The sequence below is a fragment of the Gorilla gorilla genome, chromosome 7, assembly GCF_029281585.2.
Source record: "Gorilla gorilla gorilla isolate KB3781 chromosome 7, NHGRI_mGorGor1-v2.1_pri, whole genome shotgun sequence".
Taxonomy (NCBI): domain Eukaryota; kingdom Metazoa; phylum Chordata; class Mammalia; order Primates; family Hominidae; genus Gorilla; species Gorilla gorilla.
In genome coordinates this window covers 94,445,783-94,470,072 of record NC_073231.2, presented here as the reverse complement: position 1 = coordinate 94,470,072, position 24,290 = coordinate 94,445,783, and the positions used below count along the sequence as shown (strand labels likewise).

General features: G+C 36.4%; 1 long non-coding RNA gene across 1 annotated transcript in view; it reads left to right on the top strand.

Annotated features, from left to right (window-relative positions):
* Positions 1–12,954: 12,954 nt before the first annotated feature.
* LOC129524336 (uncharacterized) overlaps positions 12,955–24,290 on the top strand; it is a 35,777-nt gene continuing 24,441 nt past the window's right edge. Inside the window, exon 1 of the long non-coding RNA XR_008668122.2 lies at positions 12,955–13,109. This is a non-coding gene — a long non-coding RNA (uncharacterized lncRNA). The remainder of the gene's footprint in view (positions 13,110–24,290) is intronic.

The following is a 24,290-nucleotide window of genomic DNA, read 5'->3' as shown; positions in this document are numbered from 1 at the left end:
GAAGAGAGGAAAATGAAGAATACAGCCAGCTCTGGATAACATCAACATGTGTGGAGTGGGTGAAACAGAAGAAGCCAGTACAGAATAGCTAAGAGAGGGTTAGGTGTAGTGGCTCACACCTGTAAAATCCCAGCACTTTGGGAGGCCAAGACTGGCCAATCACTTAAGTTCAGGAGTTCAAGACAAGCCTGGGCAACATGGTGAAATCCTTTCTCTAAAAAAATTACAAAAATTATCTGGGTGTGGTGGTGTGTGCCTGTGGTCACAGGTATTCAGGTGGCTGAAGCCAGGAGGATCGCTTGAGCCTGGGAGGTCAAGACTGCAGTGAGCTGAGACAGTGCCACTGCACTCCAGCCTGGGTGACAGAGTGAAACCCCATCTCAAAAAGTAATAATAATAAATAAAATGAAACAAAATGGTGAAATCCTTTCTCTGAAAAAAAATACAAAAATTAGCTGCTTGTGGTGATAGAAGAGAAATCAAGGGAGAATCATTATGTATTACAGGAACAGAAGCTAAAGGAGAATCAATGGCTTTGACTTAAAGGCCAGATCTGTGAGAAGAAACGCTTGATGCCCAATTTCACTGCTATTTATTATTAAAGATGACTATTCAGATGTAACATGAGATAACAGAATGAGCACTGGATTAGGAATCAAGAGTTACTACTCCCTGTTTCACTTGAAGCTTATCTCATTCTTAATTTCTCTCATTCTTAATTTTTTAACTTCTCTCATTCTTAATTTCTTTAAGTATAACCATGGGATGACAACCATTTCTATAATCAGGCTTAACAGGAAAAAATGTCAGATAAAATATGTAAATATGTTCCATAAGTGGTAAAAGACTGTTCAAAATATTAATGATATTAAAAATACAGTATAAACAGTAAAATAAAATGTGACATGTTCCAAAATATTTTTTAAAGAAATTCATTTTTAGTTCATAACTGAGGACCAACACTATCTGTTGTTTTAGTTTAGGTTATTTTTTCAATTTCCTCTTCTCCACTTGACCCTAAGATAAGACTTCCACTCATGCATGCTCTTTGAACACTGCTGATGCCACTATATTATGAGCAATCAATAAGCCAGTTGCCTTGAAGAGGCAATCTAAACCTAATTTCAGAACTCTTAAAAGATAATTCAATATGTTTGAATCTAAAACAAAGCTATTTGAACCAAATAAAAAAATATGTTATTGTTACACAGAATAAAACGGAATTTTTAAGTTCCAAAACATCCATTAGGAATTTCAGAGGAATTAAATCAAACACAAATTACTTGTGGGAAATTGACATGTAAATAACATTCAAGTCATTCCATTCAAAAATGTCATCATCTGCCTCATGTGTTATTTCAATTTCCTCTTTATTTCCTAATAAAGTTTAGAAGTTTCTTCACTGGAGTTTTATTCTGTTCACGAAAGGAGTCTTATTTCCATAAGAGTTCCAAATGGATTACTATTGGTATATACAAGCTATTAATTGTTCTGTATTCATCTGGGAAACAAACATCTTAGTGAACTCTTTTGTTACTTTGAATAGATTTTCATTTTATTCCCTTGAGTTTTCTGTTTAGGCCATCAGAAAGTCTTCAAATAAAGATAACTGGTTTTTGGTTATGAAAGGTTTTAATTCTTAATATTTATTGTCTATGCATTAAAGAAAATTTTATGACAATATGAAATAATTGTAATAAGGTAGTTATCTTCTAATTTTCTTAACTTGTATTTATAAAAGAATCAAGATGTACCACTTTCTGAAGTCGAATGTATTAAGGATCTGCCTTAAATGAATAAAGCCATATATAAGATTAATTAAACCTAAATGATAATTTGAAAGTGGAATTAAACAAGTGCTATGATTTGAATGTTTGTTTCCTCCAAAACTCATGCTGAAATTTTATTGCCATTGTGATGGTATTGGGAGGCGGGGCCTTTAAGAGGTATTTGAGTCATGATGGCTCCATCTTCATGAATGAACCAATGCCTTTATCCTGGAAGTGGGTTCTCCCTTTCTTGCTCTCTATCTCACTCTCTTTGTTCCCATCCACCATAGGATGATGCAGCAAGAAGGCCCTTGCAAGATACTGGCCTGTTAATCTTAGACTCCCCAGTCTCTGGAACCATGAGCCAATCAATTTGTTTATTATAAATTATTCAATCTGTGGTATCCTGTTATAGTAACACAAAACAAAGACAATGTGCAAGTTTTGATGAAGAATATTTAATAGTGTTTTCCAAATTGTAGGATTAATATAAAAATCTTTTATAGCTAGGTTGTCAGGATAACAGTTGACTGAAGTGTTATATAAATGTATAGCTTTCTGATGTTACAGTCTGAGCTTAAGCACAGCATTATGTCATGCCTTAAGTCTCACCGATACCTGATTAGATGAGACTTTGGACTTTGAGTTGATGCTGGAATGAATTCTTAAGCGGCTATTGGGATGGAATAAATAATATTATTTGTGAGAAGGAGAGGAGGTTTTGGAGCAGTGAGTAGAATGTTGTTGTTGAATGTCTGTCCCTTCTAAAACTCACGTTGAAATGTAATTGCCATTGTGATGTCACTGGGCTGACACAACAGCTTCTTTTGCTGTGTTGTGCTATTGCCCTCATCTATAAGGTTCCAGATGACTTGCTGTTGTGTCCAGTTTCCAAGCCACAAAATGGAAAACTGAAGGGACAGGAGGAGCACAACCCTTTCCTTAAGGGCTTGCCCTGGCATGTAAATTTATCATTTTATTCATCTCTGATGGACAGAACTTAGTTCCATGGCTGCACTGGCTGCAAAAGGGCTGTGGAATATATTATTTAGCTAGTCAGACAAGTTCCCAGCTTAATATTCCATTACAATATATAAGAAGGGCAAAACAGGTATTGGGACTCAAGGAAGACAGCTACCAGTATTTGCTAAAATCTTATAGTATTTTGACATATTAACGAATGCTGATTTTTTCCCCACATTTTCTTGAAACATTTGCTCTCTTCTATGGTCTGAATGTTTTTGTGCCTCTCAAATTCATAGTGAAACCTGACCCTCATTGTGACAGTATTAGAAGGTGGGGCCTTGAGGAAGTCATTAGGTCATTAGGGCTCTGCCCTCATGAATGGAATTAGTGCCATCACCCAAGACATTCCTGAGATCTAACTAGTCCCTTTCGCCATGTAAAGACATAGTGAGAAGGTGCCATCTATGAAACAAACAGAGAACCCTCATCGACACTGAATCTCCTGGAGTCTTGACTTGGATTTTCTAGTCTCTATAACTCTTAGAAATAATTTTCTCTTGTTTATAAGTCACCCAGTTCATGATATTTTTGTTATAGCAGCTTGAATATACTAAGATATTCTCCATGAGCTTCATCTTCAATTTAGTCTGTGGTGGCCATTGTCTCAGAGAAAAGATAACAGTGCCCGAAGTAGGAGGAAATGCATGAGTATGGTTTTTTGAGTTTCAAACACTGAAAGATTCATTGCATTAAGCTTTTTCCTTAAACAATATGTGTAGTGTATATAAATATTTATCAGATTGTGGAGGAGGTAGGAGTTAAAGTGACGTGAAAGAGAAAATAATACACACCCTATTTGTGGAAGGGAGATAGAGAAGAGGAAGCAGATTGACAGCATTTCACATGTCAGCATGTTACTCCTTGGTCCTAAAGAAGCTATCAGATTCTATAGCTGTTTCAAATAATCTCTGGCATAGCACAGAACTATTACAGGTTCTGAAAAATATAATTATATCCACTATCAAATCTTCAACTTTACACTGTCAAAAAAGCCAACTTCCCTCACCCCAGCTTCCATTTAATTTAGTTCTGGACTCTGCAATTTGGTAAACCAAGTGTGTTTTGTTTCTTTTTTTTCCACCTTTCTCTTTAGTAACTTGAAGATATGAAAATTCTCATTTACCAGAAAGAGAAAACACAACCACAACCAAAACTTGACAAGTTGCCTGCAAAATGTGGGATAATAGCAGAGAGTAATACTATTGAGGTTTAAAAGAACACCAAGAATTGGAACAGTTGCCCAGTGCATGTTCATATGCTGTTCTTTTTGCCATAGCTAATTTCTTATTTATGACAAAATCTGTATTGCTTTAGGCAGTTACTTAAAATCGCATTATAGTGATTACTAGGAAGTTTTAGAAACTAAATATAAAGAGTATTAACAATAAATATTGATTGCAGCTGTAAATGAATGTGTGTGAATTTCACTGCCATTTAAGAAAAGAGAGAGATTATACGGCTCCAAGAGGTTGGGTGGAAATTATACAGGTGTTACGTTTTTCATCTGATTTTTGACTGGACTCATGTTGCATCATTTGTTTATCATTGGTCATCTAGTTCTAACTCAAAGTTTAATAAGCATCTAAGGATTAGTCGATTTTTACTCATCTTTTGTTAAACGAGATGAATTTTGCTACTATATTTGTTCCTTCACACTATGATTTAAAACACTTTTGCTGTATGAATTATTGAATGTTAAAAGATCGGTCACACAAACACAGCATGTTCAAATGACTGCATTAGAAAATATAATATTCTATCTTTTTGATGAGTCTTTTAAATACTATAATGTATTTTTAATTGTGTAATTTATATTTTTATGATTTATTGATTTATTCAAGTTTGGTCAGGTATTAAGAAAAATACTTTGTAAAGAAAAGTATTTAATCCTAAGGAATACCAGTGAGTTCATCATATCTTTCTATTAGTAGTATATTGTATTTCACATCTCCAGTAATGGCACCTCTTCTGTTCACTTTTGTTTCATGCATTTTAAGCTCAGTTATGTCTCTTTCTTCCCTTAACATCCTACTCCCCCATAAGTACCTATACCAGTGTATTTAATATATATCCTTATCTATGAATTTGTCCTATAGTATATGCAGTTTTTGTGGGAAGAGGAAGTATGGTTTCAAATTTACATATGTTAATGTTTTCCAAATCTGTTTCTGTCACCTACCTTTATCATTCATCTACATTTTTGAGACTTATATTCTTCTACAAATACTTAAATTTTTGTTTCCTACTGCAGCTAAGTGTTCAATACTACAGATTTTCAGCACTTTACTGATCCATTACTATAATGATTGATACCCAGGGTCACCCTCAATTCCCAGCCAATATAAATAAGGCTTTAGTGAACATCCTTTCACATGCCACGTTACAGACCTATGTGAAAACATTTCTAAGCTAAATACCCAGGAATGAAATACAGGGCCTTAGAGGATGCAAATACATGGTTTTATTAAATTCAGTCAGGTTGGTCCAGTACAGTCTCACTAATGTACATTTCCCAGTTCAGAGCTCCCATCTATCAACACCTCCAAGAGTAATTATCATTATCCATCTTTCCAATACTTGTCACATTATGAAGTAACTTCTCCTATTGTTTAACTTATTTAATTTGTACTTCTCTAATGAGTTAAAGCAATTCTTTATATACTTGTCAGCCATTCAGGCTTCCTTTTTCATTTTTCTCTTGGATCTTCATTCTTTTTGGTGACGTGTAAGGTATTTTTTTGTAGTCTACATATTAGTAACTTGTTAGTTTTAAACATTGCAAAAGTCCTTCCTTCATGTCATAATCTGCCAAATTTATCTGTGGAATTTTTGTTCAATATATATTGTTATTTTTGATGTAGCCAAACCCATCATTTTTAAGCCTTAGAAAGTTTACAACTTTAAAATCTTAAAAAATGTCCCCCAACCTTCAGTCAGCAGGATTATGTTCCTACATTTAAGAGAAGAAACTTCACAAAGAGTCTAAGGTAATCACGTAGGAGTTTACATCTGTTTTCAGATTCCATTTATTTACCCAGTATAAAAAAGTTCACAATAATATTTGTGAATATAATTATATTAAATATATTTTTAAAAATCATGCACTTAACCAGGTAATACAAAATAATTCAATGAGAATAACCATTAAAATATATGAATAAAATTTTCTTTTTTTTTTTTTTTTTGAGGCGGAGTCTCACTCTGTTGCCAGGCTGGAGTGAAGTGGTTCAATCTCAGCTCAGTGCAACCTCCACTTCCAGGGTTCAAGAAATTCTCCTGCCTCAGCCTGCCAAGTAGCTGGGACTACAGATGAGCACCACCATGGCCAGCAAATTTTTTTGCATTTTTAGTACAGACAGGGTTTCACCATGTTGGCCAGGATGGTCTCAATCTCCTGACCTCGTGATCCACCCACCTAGGCCTCCCAAAGTGCTGGGTTTACAGGCGTGAGCCACCGTGCCCAACCAAGACAAAGATTTTCTTTAGGTATCAATGGTAGTTATGAAAAGAAAGTGACTAGAAGAGACCAACAAATGCAAAGCAGTATCTTTAGATGCTTGAATGTGTTCAAATTATGTCCTCTCACTTCAAAATTAACCTGAAACCTAAAAGGATGATTGGAATACAAGCAAACAGTGTGAGGGATATTGCAGAGCCTTTGTAAAAGCAAGTTGAAGAAAAAGTAGATGTTCGTTTGCACAGAGATAATCATATTCTCACTCCTTACCAATTGTCACAATTTCTTCTCTCCATTAGAATATTGGGTATGTACTTACTCAATAAGTATGCAAAACTACTAACAACATTTAGTGGTGGTCATTTTCCTAGCTATCCATCATTGACTTTCTATCTATTGGTCCAAACTGAGTTCATATTATTTAGAGTAGGGGTCCCCAACCCCTGGGCCATGGACCAGTACCAGTCTGTGGCCTGTTAGGAACCTGGCCGCACAGCAGGAGGTGAGCAGCAGGCTAGGAAGCATTACTGCCTAAGCTCCACCTCCTGTCAGATCAGCAGCAGCATTAGATTCCCTTAGAAGTGCGAACCCTACTGTGAACTGTGCATGGAAGGGATCTAAGTTTCATGCTTCTTATGAGAATCTAATGCCTGATGATGTGTGGTGGGACAGGTTCATCCCAAAACTAAAACTGTCTTCCCCCTGCCATCCATGGAAAAATTGTTTTCCACAAAACCGCTCCCTGGTGCCAAAAAGGTGGGGGACCGCTGATTTAGAGCTTCTAAAATTATTCCTATTTTTTTTTTCTTATTCGCATTTCCAACACTCTGCTTGGATGAGCTCCACACCCGTAACTGTCAACAACCACCCATGCATAATCTCCCATTGCCTAAAATCTCTCAGAACAATATATCCAGCATAGGTGCTATTTCCCTTGAAGAACCTCTTTAAATCTCTCTCTTTTGCTCTCCCTCTGGCTCTTTCTCTCTAACACTATATCTCTCTCTCTTCCTTTCCTTTTTTGACCCCCAAAACAATCTCATCCCTATCTGATTGCAGATCCCCTTATAACCCATAACTTACTTCCATAAAAATATTTATAAAAATGAATTGTAAAGATTTTTCTCTCGGAACCTAGACATGAAAAATATTACACAAGTACTACACTTAGTTTGATGGTTGATATGTTTTTTTGTCAGTTGGGGGATGTAGATGGGAAGCAATATGAAGAGATAGAGAGAAATACAAGAAAATTCCATATTTTCACATCTTTGTGTGACTGTGTTTAGCCTGAAGAATAATTTAACTCCAAATTTATTATAAAATGTTATAAAATAACATTTTATTAAAAAGTGCTATTTTGAGACTATATCATTTCAAAAACAAATTTTTACCATAAGCCTTTAGTAACTCAAGATTTTTTTAATTTAATTATCTTAATGTATGTTGTTCAAATTTTGAAAGAAAATTAAAACGGAAAAAAAAGAAAGTGGGCCCCAAATGACAATGCTGCATTTCTTGATACTTTTCTCAATTTTTCTTGCATGATAGTGATTAATGATCCCTGACTTTGGCTGTCTCTTATCAAGTTCCTTCAGGTTCTGATTTAGAAAGTGAAGCTTAACCTTTCTACTCTTGATCAAGGATATGGAGAGCCTTCTGGATAATGACAGACTACAAATGAGAGCTCCTTAAACTGGAAAGATAAAAGCTGAGAAATAAGATAACGACTTTTAAAATAATGAAGTTTATGGATGGGGTAGACATAAACTTATTCCCAAATTTTAGTCTACTAACATCAGGAGAATTCACTGAGATTTACTTAAAAATAACAATAAAACTGTTAAATTGCAAGTCATCTATTTATACAGAGCAGTAACAAGTAGTTCATGCACGTAAATAAATTTAAGGAATTTTAGATATATTCATAGAGGATAAATTTAGACTTATTCATAGATGATAAATCTGGATTTAATTAACAAAGTAAGGTAAGAATATTTAGAAATCTATGTCTAAATGTAGAGATAAGTAAATTGGGAAAATTTCCACTTCATCTATTCACAAAATATCTGGCTATATAGAACATTTTATTAATCACAGCAAGCATGTTACCCTTTATAAAAATTGTATCTTTGTGCTCTGGATGTTAGATGTGAGGTCTAGAGGTCTGGATATGATAGATTTTTTCCACCTTGCCCTCACATATCCTTGGCAGAACTCTACACGCTCCTGGAAAGTGTCCCTCCCTGTCCCCAGTAATCCCCTCCCCAACCCCACTCACAACACTCACTGAGTCACCACGATCATTTGTACTACAACCACCAGCGTTAGTCTTCTTAGGCTCTTAACAAAAAAAAAAACAAAAAACCCAAGATCCTCAGATCCTATTTAAAAAGTAAAAGACAAGCTGGGCATGGTGGCTCATGCCTGTAATCCCAGTACTTTGAGAGGCCAAGGCGGGCGGATCACTTGAGGTCAGGAGTTCGAGACCAGCCTGGCCAACACAGTGAAAGCCCATCTCTACTAAAAATACAAAAAATTGCATGGGCTTGGTGGCCCGCACCTGCAATCCCAATTACTCAGGCTAAGACAGGAAAATCGTTTAAACCCGGGAGGCAGAGGCTGCAGTGAGCCGAGGTCACACTATGCACTCCAGCCTGGGCAACAGAGCAAGACTCCATCTTAAATAAATAAATAAATAAACAATAAAAAGACAATAATACAGGAGTTATTAAGAAATAATTTTTAGGCAGCTAGAAAGGGTGAAAGTTCTCGGTGGAATTTTCCTTTCATAAAAAGCAGCTCAAAACCATTTCCTGTCTAAACAGAAAGCAGCCTGAGAAGTCAGGCATAGATATGCAAAGTAGGAGCTTTTATATGTAAATACTGGCAGCTGTACCTAGAAGCCAGGTACATTCAATATGGCATCTCCTGCCCTCTTTTCCTTACAGGTATCATGGCAGCCTCCAGGTAAAACAACCTGTGCAGGCATTATGGCTGCTGCCAGGTGGAGGCCGTATTTGCATAATAAAAGACTAGGGTGGGAGGGCCAGTCTTTTCCAGGGCTAGGTAAATAGCACACCTGGTCAACCCCTGAGCCGTATGTAAATCAGTCACCACCTCCTCAAGCCTCTGTACAAAACCGATTGTGTTCCCTGGCAAATTGGAGACCCCGTTTTGGGCGACCTGCTTTCGCAGCATCAGGAAGCTTTTTCTCTATCTTTTCTTTTTCTATGAAACTTTCCACTCCTAAACTCACTCCTCATGTGTGTCCCTGTCCTGAATTCTTTCTCGGCTGAGACCAAGAGCCAGTGTTTATACTCCAGAAAATTGAGCCCTTTCAGCAATGCTGAGTTTACTTACTTGTCAATCAAGTGAACACACATTAGAAGAAGAAAGGCATTGAGTAGGATAATGAGGGGGAAAGGGTGAGCTTTTTAAGTGCTAGAAAGGTGAGGAGTCTGTGGTGGCTGTGCTTGTTAAGGAATAAAAACTAACACTCTATCAGACAAAACAGCCTACACATCTACACACAGCTGGGCTCAACAACATCTATTTGTTATTTGTCATGAAAAAGCCTCCAGTTAGGGCCATTAAATTTCTGACAAACTTGAAATAACTCAATTCTCTGGTCCTTTAATAACTTTATTTGTTTAGAACCAAGTAACCAAGTATGGAAAAACACAACATTCCATTTGATACCTCCTAAGCAAGGAATACACTGGTCTCCGGAATGAATCTGAAAATCCAGCTTACCCTGATTACCTGGCCTCTAATCTCCTAATCTGATCTCATCTAGCATATCCCCTCAACTCCCAAGACCCTCAGGAAATTATTGTCAATTCTTATCCAAATCTCCTATTCCCTGCAGGTTTTTGTTCATCTGTTTGGAAAGTCCCTCTCTCTTTCTTGTTCAAACTAGAACCTAACTCTGCCCTGATGACTCTGCATCACTCCAGACCCATGAGGAGGCAGCTATCTTTTCCTTAAACAACCTCAGAACATTGGGCTTCAAAGTGTCCTCTATGCTCACATTGCCTCTTCTAGTCCATTCTCCTCGTCCTCCAAAAAACAGCAAGAACAAACAACAACAACAACAAAACCCAGCTTTGAATCACATGTCAATAGGCCATGTGATAGATTGAGTGGTCTACCCCCATACTGGCACTGGGTTTGTCCCAGTCATTTGCTTTGCTAATGAAGTAATTACAAACATTATGCAAGTAGGCATTTGCAAATTGCTGACACTTGGGGCTGGCTCTATCTTTGTTTATGGGAATTTTACAACCACTAGAATGTGTAAGAGCCCAGGCAATTATGTTGTTTAACCACAGGCCCTTGGTAAAGTCATCTCATTGCCCATACAGGCCCCCATCAAACTTCTAGATATTTCAGTGAGTTCATCTTCCCCACCTCTAGCCAAATTAATCCAGAGCAAAAAAAAGAATTTCCTAGCTAATCCATAGAATAATGAGACCCAGTAACTGTTTATCGTCTTAAATCTCTAATCATAGAGTGGATTCTTTTACATTGCAAAAGCTAACTAATAAAGATTACATCACCCAATTCTCCTGCTAGACTGTAAACCCTATGAGGACAAAGATAAAATTTTTCTCTCCACTGCTGTAGCTCCATGTCTAGAAAATTTTAGATATTCAACAATTTATTCTTCAATAAATAAAAAGGTTAAATATATTCTTAGATTAATATTGCCCCAAATTAAGTATTCAAATAAAATTAAATATTTACTTTATGGTTCACAGTTCCTAAAAATTAGAACACATAAATTTCCTAGACAATAATTTTGCTAAAGCTACAGTAAACTTAAATTTTTTCCAACCCTCTCTATTGCAAAATTAAAGTGGTAATGTGATAATGATAACATGGTAATGGTAAATTATAATGATTATAACATTAACATCATATAATTGTTATTATTTATTGAAAATCCCTTGAATCCTCATATTATGCCATCCAATCTTCAAGTGAAACTTCTAAGATAGACAATATTATTATCTCTGTTTTATTGAGGAAAAAAACCTGAGCCTTCACAATATTAGCCATTAATCCAAAGTCCCACAGTTAGCAAGTGATCAATTATATATTCAAAACCAGAAATTTCTTATCCCAAGGCATTAGTTATATTCTCTCTCTGAGTGAATCTTATTTATATCCCTGTTCTTAAAATAGTTTTTGAGATAGAAGGAAACTTAGAACAGATCTGATTCCATTTCTCTATTTAGTAGGTGAGGAAACAGAGAGCAATGAGGTCAACAAATGTGTCCAAAAGGACATACAGGATAATTCATTCAATAAATGTGCCATGAATTTAGAGACTAGTAGCAAGTAGGTAACAAATGGAAAGAGAAAAGATGTTTTCATTTATTAAGATTCCACCATGTGCTGAGCACTGGATAGGTGTAGTCATGTGTATAACTTGGTTCATTCCTCACAGGATGCCAGTTAGGTAAGTTCATCATTTCTACTGATGAGGAATCTGGAATTCAGAAGTGACCAGAAGCAAAATAATATGTATGAAATTCAAACGTACTTCTGTCTGAATTCAAATAGCATGCTTTGTCAGTAAATATGCATCAGTTTGGAATTATATTATTTTTTCTGTATTTTTTAGCAGTGTCTTAGGAAGAAAGGCAATTTATCTGAAAAAGAATATTCTATTAAAAACAAATCTCTGTGTAAGAAAACTAGGATCTTCTAATATTTTGTTAGTTAAACTAGTGAACAAGAGGAATAGGGGTTAAGGCAAAAGCCAGGTCAGAGAAGGAAACATGTTGTTTTAAAAAAATTATTCAAAAATATGTTTCTGAAATAGAGCATATGTCAGCTGTGTGCCACACACATACTCTATTTCAGAAACATACACACAAATACATAAACATATACATAAATATATAGAATATACAATAGTGTGTGAGTATATACATATATACTATTAAAACAGAATTCATTAGGATTTCACAATAGGTTTTCCACAAATGTCATTTTTTGTTGTTGTTGTTGTTGTTGTTTTTGTTGTTTGTTTGTTTGTTTTTGTTTTTGAGATGGAGTCTCATTCTGTAGCCCAGGCTGGAGTGCTGTGGCGCGATCTCGGCTCACTGCAAGCTCCGCCTCCCGGGTTCACGCCATTCTCCTGCCTCAGCCTCCCGAGTAGCTGGGACTAGAGGCGTGTGCCGCCATGCCCAGATAATTTTTCGTATTTTTCAGTAGAGACGGGGTTTCACCGTGTTAGCCAGGATGGTCTCGATCTCCTGACCTCGTGATCCCCCTGCCTCGGCCCCCCAAAATGCTGGGATTACAGGCGTGAGCCACCGTGCCCGGCCCACACATGTCATTTTTCTGTCCCAGGATCCATTGTAGGATCCCACATTAATTGTCATGCCCGATAGTCTCATACATGCGCTTTTATTCCCCCAGTGCCTTTAAATGTATTGTTCCTTCCCTCCCTTGACTTTTCCTCCCTTGCCTGCTTGGTGACCCTGTCATTTTTTTTCCACATAATTTCAACTTTTATTTTAGATTCAGGAAGTACATATGCAAGTTTTTTATATGCTGATGAATATATTAAAACTATAATACAATTCAATCTTTTTTCTTCTGTAATAAAAATTGCTACAGGTTAACAATCTGGAAATTAAATCAAGGTTCTGCTTACATAGTACCCATAAGAGGCACAAGAATATCTTTTAAAATATCAGGAGGCACTTATCTTCAAGACTGCACATGAAGGAGTGATCCACCTAGAAAAACCAGGCTTCAGTGGCCAGGTTCAGCATTCCATGCCAGTGGTGATCATTTTACTGAGAAGGAAGCCATGGGATGGGCAGGTTCTTCTAAAGGTAACTGCAGCATTTTAATTACCTAACTGTCTACATTCTGAACCAGACTGTGAGTTATTTAAGTGACTGAAATTAATAATTGATGAATGAATTAATTAATGGATGAGGCAAGGGTTGGAATACGGTTACCAAGTGAAAAATTTAGTGTACTTATAATATATGATACATCTTGGTCAGAGACAGGTCAGGATGATACAATATAGATGAAAACTTACAAAAATGCATCAATATGTAACATTTTAAAACATATTTTACACTCAATGAATCTTTGCTCCAGATACTACAAATGACAAAGAAGATCACAAGTTATTTTTAAATTTTTATGTATTAAAATATTATTAAGAATATTATCAAAGTTTGAAATGCCTCCTATTTCCATGGGTTTAGAGTAATGAAATATTAAAATGCATTTTAATATACTGATTACAACAGCCCCAAACTAGATGAGAGTTACCATTTTACATTAACATAATGCCAATTTCAATTTAAATACATCTCCATATCTTTTGATCAGAATCATGTTAATATCCAAGTTTATTACCTCTTAACAGAGACTTATTCCATTTAGAGGTTATATGAATATGTTAGTTGTTAAGCATACTTACAACAGTTGAAATTTCTTAATTAAAAATTTTAATTGAAATACAAAATGTGCAGCATAGCAGTAGGCAAAGCAAGCCAGATACAATTCTTTTTGTGTGTCTTTGGCTGTTGTCTCCTTTCCATTACACTTGAGAACCCAGGAAGATAAGTTAATAACCTTTTCAGCTTAACTTCATTTATTCTAATAATTGTAAATGATATTCAGAAGTGCTATTTTTTCTGGGTTTAATTCTAAAAATCTTTCCTCCATACCCTAAAAACCTATCTTCTGTGCTTTCTGAGAAATAGCAAGTGCTTTAAAGGGGCAACCACCTTGACTACTTACTGGAAGTGATTTCCTACACAGCCTGGTTGCTATGAATCAGTATTCATGTCATAAAAAATATTAGATTATTTGAGGGAAAAATATCACTATAGAAATCTTTAACTAGGTTACTAATTGTATGCTATTAAAGACATGTACCACACATTCAGGATTTAAAACATTATCTTTTGGGACATATTGACAGGCAGTCAGGAAATAAATTTTTCAGTTAGAATGTGACCACCAAATACTGTCTTATTGACTGGCAGTTCCATTATGAATTTAAGCTGGGGATATAAAGTAGTCAATTGAACTACACATTTATCACTACTTGCAGTTGTGGACAAGAGGAAAAGAACTTGTTAACATGGGTAGGTGGAGGTTACAGTTTCCAGGAGCTATTGATTTAGTTCTGTCTGCAACTCAATTACAATTGAAGTGTATGGGGGAGAGGGAGATTGGGAAACTAAGGCTAAAACAAAATGTAAGTAATTATTTAAAATACAGAAAATCATGGGCAAAATGTACAGCATGTGGGAACCTGGATTTAGTCCAAAGTGAACCTTGAAGACCTAGAGCTAGAGTTGCCATTAACAGACATGAAATCAGGGCAAACTACTTAAATTTTTTAAGCATTAATGTGTTCATCTGAAAAAAAAAAAGTGAACGGGTTTTAGTAGTTTCAGTAATGGCATGAATCAACACTCAAAGTGCTTAATTTTGTAAGGACCATGTTGGAATTCTCATTTTATTATGGGCTCTTAAAATCTCATGACAAAAAGCATCCATCATTGGTAAAGCCTTAAGTTGGAACTGGAAACAAGGGACATCTTGAAATAAAGTAACATCAATAAATAAGAAAAATTATACAATTACTACATATAATATAGAGAATAAAACCTCAGCATTGAAGGTCATGGCTCAATATATAATCATAAATTAGAATGCAGAATGGAAAACTCACTGGGTGGACTAATCTATTGAAAAGACAATCCAATTGTTTTTAAGTCAAGTTTTCAGAACTTCCAATGATATAAAGGGAAGAGAATACATACTTAGAAAGGTTGTCTTTTCTGCCCTTTAGGCTTAGTGACTACAGTACAATACCATTTCATTTGGTATGCCTCTTAAATTCCAAATGCAAACAGAAACTGCCAAAATGTATTCATCAGAATTGCATCATGAAACATATATGATACCCTATATATTTTTCAGAATTTACTATTAAAAAATAAGTTGGAAATCAAGCATTGAAATTTTGTCACTGTCCTTGCTATTTGATATTATTTATCCTAGGATTATATGGCCTGAAGACCACTGATTATAACCATAAAATATAAAAGAATAACAGAAGGTATTCTCTCTTTCTTTTTCTCTTTCTTAATTAATCACATTGTCCATGATATAAGTCAAAACCCAGAAAACATAAAAATAATCAAGATTAAAGTAAATAAAAACTGAAATAAAAGAGTAGAGGTAGAAAATCATTCTTAACAAGTCCTGGACAATTGATAATGATGAAGTAAAACTATTCCAAGATGTGTCTTGTGATTATTTTGTTTGATTTTTTTCACCATCAAAAGAGTCAATAACATAACTTTTATCAGGAGAGGAAAAAATCAACTTTAGAAAGTCAAAAGTAGAGAAAAACTATATTGGAACTATACAATCTTATTGTTGAGATTTTAAGGACTCGTTTGTTCACTAAAATGTAAATCAATTCTATTCATTAAAAATAATTATTTTGATAGAAGGAACATACCTGAACATAATAAAAGCCATATACGACAGACCAACAGCTAGTATTATACTGAATGTGGAAAAACTGAAAGCCTTTCCTCTAAGATCTGGAGCACGACAAGGATGCCCACTGTTACCACTGTTATTCAACATAGTACTGGAAGTCCTCGCTAGAGCAATCAGACAAGAGAAAAAAATAAAGGGCATCCAAATTGGAAAGGAAGAAGTTAAATTATGCTTGGTGACTTCTGATATGATGTTATATTTGGAAAATCCTAAAGACTCCACACACACACAAAAAAAAAACTATTAAAACTGATAAACAAATTCAGGAAAGTTGCAAGTTACAAAACCAACATACAAAAATTAGTAGCATTTATATATGTCAATAGTAAACAACGTGAAAAAGAAAAAAACGTAATCCCATTTATAATAGTCACACATACAATTAAATACCTAAGAATTAACTTAACCAAATAAATCAAGGATCTCTGTTATCAAAAGTATAAAACACTGAGGACAAGATGGCTGACTGGAAGCAGCAGCAATCAGAGACTCCCATTGATAAGATCCAAAACTCATGCTAATCCTACACCAGCAACTGAGATATTCAGGTTCTGTCATTAGAACTGACTAGGCAGCTTGTGTGGACCACAGAAAGAAAGGAACAGCAGTGTGGTGCGGCAGCCCACCTGAAAGCCACATGGGGGAGGGGAGGCCCCATCTCTAGCCAAGGGAGGCCATGAGTGAGCATGCTACCCAGCCTGGGAAACCATGCTTTTTCTATGAAACTGTTCAACCCACAGATCGGAATATCCCACTTGTGAGCTCACACCACCAGGGTCACTGGGCTAGAATCTGCCTAAGCCTGCCGAGTTCCCGGCGGGGAGGGTAGCCATCATCACTGTCTGCTATCTAGGCTGGCTAAACTCCTTGCAGGAGGAGCAGCAGCAAACACTGTAGTTGCAGGGCCTCCTTGAAGGAACACCAACAACTCCAGCCAGGGGCTTAGGAACAGAACTCTGATCTCCCTGGGCCTGAGCCCCTAGGGAGAGGGGTGGCCATAGTCTCCATGGTCCAGCAGACTTAGTCTTTCTTCCTGCTAGCTCTGAGGAATCTGAGCAGCCTAGATAAGAGAGTTTCCCTCCAGCACAGCACACCCTCTCCACCAAGGGACAGCCAAAATGCTTCATTAAATGGGGCTTGCTTCCCATGCCACCCAACTGGATGAGACACCCCAACAGGTGTTGTCAGACACTCTATACAGGAGTGTTCCTACTGTTACCAGGTTGATGCCCCATGAGGTTATAGATCCCAGAGGAAGAAGCAGGCACCCATCTTTGCTGTTCTCCAGCCTCCTCAAGTGACATCTCAAGGTGTAGGAGAAAATCTGATGAATAGGGCCTGAAGTGAACCCCCAGAAAACTGCAGCAGCCCTACAGAAGAGGGACCTGACTACTGAAAGAAAAACAAACAGAAAGCAACAACGGTATCAACAAAAAAAGTCCCCACAAAAACGCCATTCAAGGGTCATCAGGCTCAAAGATCAAAACTAGACAAACTCATGAACATAAGGAATCAATGAAAAAAACACTGAAAACCCATAAGGCCAGAGTGTCTCTTCTCCAAATGATCATACCACCTCTCCAGCAAGGGTGCAGAACTGGATGGAGGATGAGATAGACGAATTGACAGAAGTAGGATTCAGAAGATGGGTAATAACAAACTTTGCTGAGGTAAAGGAACATCTTCTAACCCAATGCAAACAAACTGAGAACCTTGATAAAAGGTTACCAGAGCTGCTAACTAAAATAATCAGTGTAGAGAAAAACATAAATGACTTGATGGAGCTGAAAAACACAGCACAAGAACTTCATGAGGCATACACAATTATTAGTAGCCAAATCGATCAACTGGAAAAAGAATATCAGAGATGGAAGACAATCTTGCTGAAAGAAGGTAGACAGACAAGAATAGAGAAAAAAAGAATGAAAGCAAATGAACAAAACCTACAAGAAATATGGGACTATGTGGAAAGTCTGTACCTACGACTGATTGGAGTACCTGAAAGAGATGGGGAGAATGGAACCAAGTTGGAAAACACACTTCAGGATATTATCCAGGAGAACTTCCCCAACCTAGCAAGACAGACCAACATTCAAATTTAGGAAATACAGAGAACCCTACTAAGATACTCCACAAGAAGATCAACCCTAAGACAGATAATCATCAGATTCTCCAAGATCGAAATGAAAGAAGAAATGTTAAGGACAGTCAGAGAGAAAGGCAAGGTCACCTACAAGAGAAGCCCATCAGACTAACAGTGGATCTCTCAGCAGAAACTCTACAAGCCAGATGAAAGTGGGGGCCAATATTCAACATTCTTAAAGAAAAGAATTTGCAACCCAGAATTTCATATCCAGCCAAACTAAGCTTCATAAGCAAAGAAAAAATAAAATCCTTTTCAGACAAGCAAATGCTGAGGGAATTTGTCACCACCAGGCCTGCCTTGCAAGAGCTCCTGAAGGAAACACTGAATATGAAAAGGAAAAACCTGTTCTTGCCACTGCAAAACACATGAAAGTATAAAGACCAATGACTCTATGAAGAAATGGCATCAACTACTGTGAAAATAACCAGCTAGCATCATGAGGACAGGATCAAATTCACACATAACAATATGAACCTTAAATGTAAATGTGCTAAATGTCTCCAATTAAAAGACACCAACTGGCAAATTGGATAGAGTCAAGATCCATCAGTATGCTCTATTCAAGAGACCCATCTCCTGTGCAAAGACACACACAGACTCAAAATAAAGGGACGGAGGAAAATTTACCAAGCAAATGGAAAGCAGAAAAAAGCAGGGGTTGCAATCCTAGTCTGTAACAGAACAGACCTTAAACCATCAAAGATCAAAAAAGACAAAGAAGGACATTATGAAATAGTAAAGGGATCAATTCAACAAGAAGAGCTAACAATCCTAAATATACATGCACCCAATACAGGAGCACACAGATTCATAAAATAAGTTCTTAGAAACTAACAGAGAGACTTCCACTCCCACACAATATTATTGGGAAATTTTAGCACACCAATGCCAATATTAGATCAATGAGACAGAAAATTAACAAGGATATTCAGGACTGGAACTCAGCTCTGGATCAAGTGGACCTTAATAGACATCTACAGAACTCTCCATCCCAACTCAACAGAATATACATTCTTCTCAGTGCCACATGACACTTATTCTAAAATCAACCACACAGTTAAAAGTAAAACACTGCTAAGCGAATGCAAAGAAAAATGAAATCATAACAAGCAATCTCTCAGACCACAGGGCAATGAAATTAGAACTCAGGATTAAGAAACTCACTCAAAACCACACAACTACATGGAAATTGAACAACTTGCTCCTGAATTACTCCTGGGTAAATAATGAAATTAAGGCGATATCAAGAAGTTCTTTGAAACCAATGAGAACAAAGAAAATATACCAGAATCTCTGAGATGCAGCTAAAGCCATGTTAAGAGAAAAATTTATAGCACTAAATGCCCACATCGGAAAGTCAGAAACATCTCAAATCACCACCCTACATCAAAATTAAAATCACTAGAGAAGCAAGAGGAAATAAATCCAAAAGCTACCAGAAGACAGAGTGGAACTAAAGTAGATAGAGACACAAAAAAACCCTTCAATAAATCAAGAAGCTGATTTTTGAAAAAATTGATAAAATAAATATACCACTACCTAGACTAATAAAGAAGAAAAGAGAACAGAATCAAATAGACACAATAAAAATGATAAAAGGGATATCACCACTGACCCCACAGAAATACAAACTACCATCAGAGAATAGTATAAACACCTCTATGCAAATAAAGTAGAAATGCTAGAAGAAATGGGTAACTTCCTGGACACATACACTCTCCCAAGACTAAACCAGGAAGAAGTCCAATCCCTGAATAGACCAATAACAAGATCTGAAATTGAGGCAGTAATAAATAACCTACCAACAAAAAAAAGCCCAGGACCAAATGGATTCACAGCCAAATTTTACTAGAGGTACAAAGAGGAGCTGGTACCATTCATTCAGAAACTATTTCACACAATTGAAAAGGAGTGATTCCTCTGTAACTCATTTTATGATGCCAGCATCATCCTGATAGCAAAACCTGGCAGAGACACAACAAAAAAAGAAAACTTCAGACCAATATCCCTGATGAACATTGAGGCAAAAATCTTCAATAAACTAGTGGCAAACTGAATCCAGCAGCACATCAAAAAGCTTATCCACCACGATCAAGTTGGCTTCATCTTTGGGATGCAAGGCTGGTTCAACATGAAAATCAATAAACGTTATCCGTCACATAAACAGAACCAATGACAAAAACCACATGATTATCTCAATAGATGAAGGAAAGGCCTCTGATAAAATTCAACATCCATTCATGTTAAAAACTCTTAATAAACTAGGTATTGATGGAACATACCTCAAGATAATAAGAGCTATTTATGAAAAACCCACAGCCCATATCATACTGAAAGGGCAAAGCTGGAAGCATTGCCTTTGAAAAACCTTATATATAATAAATGTATAACTGTACATTTGTATTTTGGAAATATTTCCTTACACTATAAGGAAGACTCATTTTTAATTAAAACGATTAGCCATGGGTCATACTGCAAAACAAAATATCTACATTCATATTCTTATTATTTAAAATGTGATTTAAATGTCTTTTACATATATATATATATATATATACAAAATTTATGTCAGTGTGGTGGCAAGCAAGATTTCCTACCACAATAAATTCCTTCTACTTGGGCATGTCTCTTAAAATGACTATTACTTTCTTATTATGTTAATATTTTTCTGCATATATAATATTCTCCCTTGGTAGATTTTATATAACGTTTTGAACTCACGCTTTCAGTAAAGGTGACCTTTAAAATATATGTTTCCAAAATAGGAAATGCAAATCTTAATAGAGAATTACATCTCTACAAACTAAGAGTTCCTGAGGACATACAGGTCACTGTACTTTATTTGTATAGGAAATTTTGAAATACAATAAAATAGAAGTAAATTAATTAAATACCATTTTATACTATGCTTACATAAATAATAAAACTAACAAATCCAATTGTTCTCAAACTCTAGCAACCTGATTATCCCTCTAACTGCTGCACTTTGAACAATGCTATAAATTTTCATCATACATTACTTATAATTTTCTAGTATAACCTTGTTTAAATGTTGACTATTAAAATAAGCAATGATGTTATTGAAACATAATGAAAAAACAACAAAAATACATACCATACATTGTCCTTTCCAAAAAATATAAAGTTTCGATTATTAATTTGTTATCGTGGGGTTGAATACTTAAAAACCTTTTAAATATCAACTACCATATTTTTCATAAAAATCTTTACAGCCACAATCACTATATATGATGGCCCCTATTTCTTTTTTGTTTTTTTTTAATACTTTAAGTTTTAGGGTACATGTGCACAACGTGCAGGTTAGTTACATATGTATACATGTGCCATGTTGGTGTGCTGCACCCATTAACTCATCATTTAACATTAGGTATATCTCCTAATGCTATCCCTCCCCACTCCCCCGACCCCACAACAGGCCCCGGTGTGTGATGTTCCCCTTCCTGTGTCCATGTGTTCTCATTGTTCAATTCCCACCTATGAGTGAGAACATGCAGTGTTTGGTTTTCTGTCCTTGCGATAGTTTGCTGAGAATGATGGTTTCCAGCTTCATCCATGTCCCTACAAAGGACATGAACTCATCATTTTTCATGGCTGCATAGTATTCCATGGTGTATACATGCCACATTTTCTTAATCCAGTCTATCATTGTAGGACATTTGGCTTGGTTCCAAGTCTTTGCTATTGTGAATAGTGCCACAATAAACATACGTGTGCATGTGTCTTTATAACAGCATGATTTATAATCCTTTGAGTATATACCCAGTAATGGGATGGCTGGGTCAAACGGTATTTCTAGTTCTCGATCCCTCAGGAATCGCCACACTGTCTTCCACAATGGTTGAACTAGTTTACAGTCCCATCAACAGTGTAAAAGTGTTCCTATTTCTCCACATCCTCTCCAGCATCTGTTGTTTCCTGACTTTTTAATGACCACCATTCTAACTGGTGTGAGATGGTATCTCATTGTGGTATTGATTTGCATTTCTCTGATGGCCACTGATGATGAGCATTTTTTCATGTGTCTTTTGGCTGCATAAATGTCTTCTTTTGAGAAGTGTCTGTTCATATCCTTTGCCCATTTGTTGATGGGCTTGTTTTTTTTTTCTTATAAATTTGTTTCGGTTCATTGTAGATTCTGGACATTAGCCCTTTGTCAGATGAGTAGATTGCAAAAATTTTCTCCCATTCTGTAGGTTGCCTGTTCACTCTGATGGTAGTTTCTTTTGAGGTGCGGAAGCTCTTTAGTTTAATTAGATCCCATTTGTCAATTTTGGCTTTTGTTGCCATTGCTTTTGGTGTTTTAGACATGAAGTCCTTGCCCATGCCTATGTCCTGAATGGTATTGCCTAGGTTTTCCTCTAGGGATTTTATGGTTTCAGGTCTAACATTTAAGTCTTTAATCCATCTTGAATTAATTTTTGTATAAGGTGTAAGGAAGGGGTCCAGTTTCAGCTTTCTACATACGGCTAGCCAGTTTTCCCAGCACCATTTATTAAATAGGGAATCCTTTCCCTATTTCTTGTTTTTCTCAGGTTTGTCAAAGATCAGATGGTTGTAGATATGTGGCACTATTTCTGAGGGCTGTGTTCTGTTCCATTGATCTATATCTCTGTTTTGGTACCAGTATCATGCTGTTTCGGTTACTGTAGCCTTGTAGTATAGTTTGAAGTCAGGTAGTGTGATGCCTCCAGCTTTGTTCTTTTGGCTTAGGATTGACTTGGCAATGTGGGCTCTTTTTGGTTCCATATGAACTTTAGTTTTTTCCAATTCTGTGAAGAAAGTCATTGGTAGCTTGATGGGGATGGCATTGAATCTATAAATGACCTGGGGCAGTATGGCCATTTTCACGATGTTGATTCTTCCTACCCATGAGCATGGAATGTTCTTCCATTTCTTTGTATCCTCTTTTATTTCATTGAGCAGTGGTTTGTAGTTCTCCTTGAAAAGTTCCTTCACATCCCTTGTAAGGTGGATTCCTAGGTATTTTATTCTCTTTGAAGCAATTGTGAATGGGAGTTCACCCATGATTTGGCTCTCTGTTTGTCTGTTATTGGTGTTTAAGAATGCTTGTGATTTTTGCACATTGATTTTGTATCCTGAGACTTTGCTGAAGTTGCCTATCAGCTTAAGGAGATTTTGGGCTGAGATGATGGGGTTTTCTAGATATACAATCATGTCATCTGCAAACAGGGACAATTTGACTTCCTCTTTTCCTAATTGAATACCTTTTATTTCCTTCTCCTGTGTGATTGCCCTGGCCAGAACTTCCAACACTATGTTGAATAGGAGTGGTGAGAGAGGGCATCCCTGTCTTGTGCCAGTTTTCAAAGGGAATGCTTCCAGTTTTTTCCCATTCGGTATGATATTGGCTGGGGGTTTGTCATAGATATCTCTTATTATTTTGAGATACGTCCCATCAATACCTAATTTATTGAGAGTTTTTAGCATGAAGCGTTGCTGAATTTTGTCAAAGACCTTTTCTGCATCTATTGAGACAATCATATGGTTTTTGTCATCGGTTCTGTTTATATGCTGGATTACGTTTATTGATTTGCACATGTTGAACCAGCCTTGCCTCCCAGGGATGAAGCCCACTTGATCATGGTGGATAAGCTTTTCGATGTGCTGCTGGATTTGGTTTGCCAGTAGTTCATTGAGGATTTTTGCATCGATGTTCATCAGGGATATTGGTCTAAAATTCTCTTTTTTTGTTGTGTCTCTGCCAGGCTTTGGTATCAGGATGATGCTGGCCTCATAAAATGAGTTAGGGAGGATTCCCTCTTTTTCTATTGATTGGAATAGTTTCAAAAGGAATGGTACCAGCTCCTTCTTGTACCTCTGGTAGAATTCGGCTGTGAATCCATCTGGTCCTGGACTCTTTTTGGTTGGTAAGCTATTGATTATTGCCACAATTTCAGATCCTGTTATTGGTCTATTCAGAGATTAAACTTCTTCCTGGTTTAGTCTTGGGATGGTGTATGTGTCGAGGAATTTATCCATTTCTTCTAGATTTTCTAGTTTATTTGCATAGAGGTGTTTATAGCGTTCTCTGATGGTAGTTTGTATTTCTGTTGGATCGGTGGTGATATCCCCTTTATCATTTTTTATTGCATCTATTTGACTCTTCTCTCTTTTCTTCTTTATTAGTCTTGCTAGTGGTCTATCAATTTTGTTGATCTTTTCAAAAAACCAGCTCCTGGATTCACTGATTTTTTGAAGGGTTTTTTGTGTCTCTATTTCCTTCAGTTCTGCTCTGATCTTAGTTGTTTCTTGCCTTCTGCTAGCTTGTGAATGTGTTTGC